Consider the following 3649-nt stretch of genomic DNA (forward strand, 5'->3'; position numbering starts at 1 on the left):
TCTTTTTATACGGGCTACCGTGGGAGGAGCGTGTTCGAGGTGAGGTCAGGGCTCCACCTGCCCCTGCCCAGAAACAGCAGTGTGGATGTATCTCAAACGCCCCCCTCCACAGCACCTTCCAGATGTTGGGGGCATCTGTCTTTCAGTGGTTCTGCAGCCTGGAGCACCTTTTCTTACAGTCTTTGTATTTGTCCCCTCAGGCAACAGTGCACCTATTGAAAATGCCAAACCCTAGGCCATCTCTACCACAGGCAAACCCCAACCAAACCAACAGATCTGGGGTCCAAGATTCCACCCAAAGCCTCTCTTTTTTACATAAGTCCTTCATGACAGAAGGCGATTTTTTTTAAATTTATTTTATTTTTTGAGATGGAGTCTTACTCTTATGGCCCAGGCTGGAGTGCAGTGGTGCCATCTTGGCTCAATGCTACCTCCGCCTCCCGGGTTCAAGCGATTCTCCCACCTCAGCCTCCTGAGTAGCTGGGATTACAGGTGTCTGCCACCATGCCCGGCTAATTTTTTGTATTTTTAGTAGAGATGGGGTTTTACCATGTTGGCCAGGCTGGTCTCAAACTCCTGACCTCAGGTGATCCACTTGCCTTGGTCTCCCAAAGTGTGGCATTACAGGGGCAAACCACTGCACCCAGCCAACAGAAGGTGATTATTTAGTCAATAAACTTCTACTGGAGTTTCTCCTATAGCTGTGAACTGCCTCCCTCCACCATTACCCCTCCCCTCCCTGGGAAGGAGACCAGTGAGATCCACAGGGACAACTCCAAGCCCTGCAACCTGTTCACGAAGGGTCCAACCCACCTTCTACCATCATAGGAGTCATTCACTGCAGGGAAAAGGCTCTGGCCACCTGCTTCCTGCAGAGACCACCCTTGGACAGTTTGCCACAAATCAACAGCCCATCCTGGCAGCTCAAGTCAATATTCTCTTGGATGGTCAAGTGCCTCTGCTCCAGAACAGTCCTCAGAGGAGCCGACCCTGCCTTCATCTATAGCCTGAGACACATGTTCCCATATGTCCTCTCTCTCCTGAGGCAGAATCCTCTCCCTGTGTTTCAAGGCACCTGCTGAGGGGTCGTCTGCTCACTACTTCGTGGTCTACTCTTGAAACTTCATTCTGGCTTGGTCTCAATTATTTCATAGAGATTGAGAACTCAAGAAAACTGCCAAGTTCACATATACCTGGCCCAAGTCTAAAAGTCATCAGCAAATCCTATTTCCATGGTCACCTTGAGATGGAATAGGTTATCACCCATAAAGCCCCCCCCACATGGAAGGATGAGGCCAGAGATCAGAAAGGGACTGCAGAGAGAGAGAGAGGTAGGGCTATTCTATTATAAACCTCTGGGAACAGCCCTGTCTCCATCCCTCCCAAGAAGGGAATTAAGCATGTGCCCAAGACTTAATCAAGAGAAACTCACCCTGGTGAATTGAGGCACTGTGTAGGGGAGACCTCCGGACTGGGGATCAGAGACCCAGATCCTCGCTCAACCCTGCCACTTAGCTCTTCCTGCCTCCTGGCCTCTCCTGTAACATGTGGGGTTGGTTGGATCAGGTGAGCTTTAGTGCCGCAAGTGATATGACTCTGCATTTTTCCAGGGAGAAGGAGAAGCAGTGGACTTTAAACCTGGTACTGCATTCTGGATGACCCCAACCCCATAGTCCCCTTCTTGAATAGAGCCACAGGGACGAAGCCCAGCCCAGCCCCACCTGTGAGGCTATCTCAGCTGTTGGAAGAAGCTGCTCTGAGGAACTGACATAGCTCATTCCAAAAGGAGTCAAAACCCCCAATCCCTTTAATTTGTAGATACCTTTGGGTAGTATGGTCATTTTAACAATATTAATTCTTCCAACCCGTGAGCATGAGATGTCTTTCTTTTTGTATGTGTCCTCTTCAACTTCTTTCATCAGTGTTTTATAGTTTTCATTGTAGAGAACTTTAATTTCCTTATTAAATTTGCTCCTAAGTATTTTTTGTAGCAATTGTAAATGAGATTGCTTTCTTGATTTCTTCTTCAGCTAGTTTGTCATTGGCATATAGCAATGCTACTGAGTTTTGTGTGTTGATTTTGTATCCTGCAAATTTACCGAATTTGTTTATCAGGTCTAAGAGATTTTTGGTGAAGTCTTTAGGTTCTTCTACATATAAGATCACGTTGTCTACAAAGAGTGACAATTTTAGTTCCTGTTTTCCAATTTGGATGCCCTTTATTTCTTTCTCTTGCCTAATTGCTCTAGCTAGGATTTCTAGTACTATGTTAAATAAGAATGGTGAAAGCAATCTACAGATTCAATGCAATCTCTATCAAAATACCAATGACAGTCTTTATAGAAACAGAAAAAACAATCCTAAAATGCATATGGAGCCACAAAAGACCCTGAAGAGCCAAAGCAATCCTGAAAGCAAAAAGACAAAGCTGGGGGCATCACACCACCTGACTTCAAAATGGACTGCAAAGCTATAGTAACCAAAAAAGCATACTATTGGTATAAAAACAGACATATAAGCCAATGAAACAGGTTAGAGAACCCAGAAATAAATCCATGTATTTGCAGCCAACTGATTTTCAACAAAGGGACGAAGAACATACATTGGGGAAAGGAATCGTCTTCAATAAATGGTACTAGGAAAACTGGATATCCATTTGCAGAAGAATGAAACTACAGCCCTATCTCTCATCATATAGAAAAATCAACTCAAAATCTATTAAAGACTTACATGTAAGACCCAGTACTATAAAACTACTAGAAGAAAACATATGGGAAATACTTCAGCATATTGATCTAGGTGAAAATTTTATAGGCAAGACTTCAAACACACAGACAACAAAAACAAAAATAGACGAATGGGACTATATCAAACTAAAAAGTTCTACACAACAATGGAATCAACAGAGTGAAGATACACTTATAAAACTGAAGAAATATTTGCAAAATATTCATGGGACAAGGGACTAATATCCAGAATATATAAGGCACTCAACGACAACAAAAACAAAAACACATAATCCCATTAAAAACTGGGCAAAGGATCTGAACGGACATTTCTCTAAAGAAGATACACAAATGACCAATAAGCATATATAAAAATGCTCAACATCATTAAGCATCAGGGAAATGCAAATGAAAACCACAATGAGATATCATCTTACCCCAGTTAAAATGGTTATTATCAAAAAATAACAAATGCTGGTAAGGATGCAGAGAAAAAGGAACTCTTACAAGCTGTGGGTGGGAATGTAAATGATGACAGCCATTATGGAAAACAGTATGGAGGTTTCTCAAAAAACTAAAAATAGCACTACCATAGGATCCACCAGTCTCACTGCTGGGTATTTATCTAAAGGAAAGGAAATCAGTATGGTGAAGAAATGCCTGCACTCCCATGTCTATTGCAGAGCTGTTCACAATAGCCAAGATATGGAGGGTAGGGAGGCTGGGGTGGTGGGGGATAAAGGAGATGTCTACCAGGCATACCCTCTTTCATATAGTAGCCTCATGTAGCTATTTAGACCTAAATTAATCAAAATAAATAAAATTTAAAATTCAGATCCTCAGTCACACCAGTGACTCAGCCACATCTCAAGAGTTCAACACACGGCTAGTGGCTACTGCAATAGCCAGCATTGACAGAAAAC

Source organism: Piliocolobus tephrosceles, chromosome 6 (assembly GCF_002776525.5).
Source record: "Piliocolobus tephrosceles isolate RC106 chromosome 6, ASM277652v3, whole genome shotgun sequence".
NCBI lineage: Eukaryota > Metazoa > Chordata > Mammalia > Primates > Cercopithecidae > Piliocolobus > Piliocolobus tephrosceles.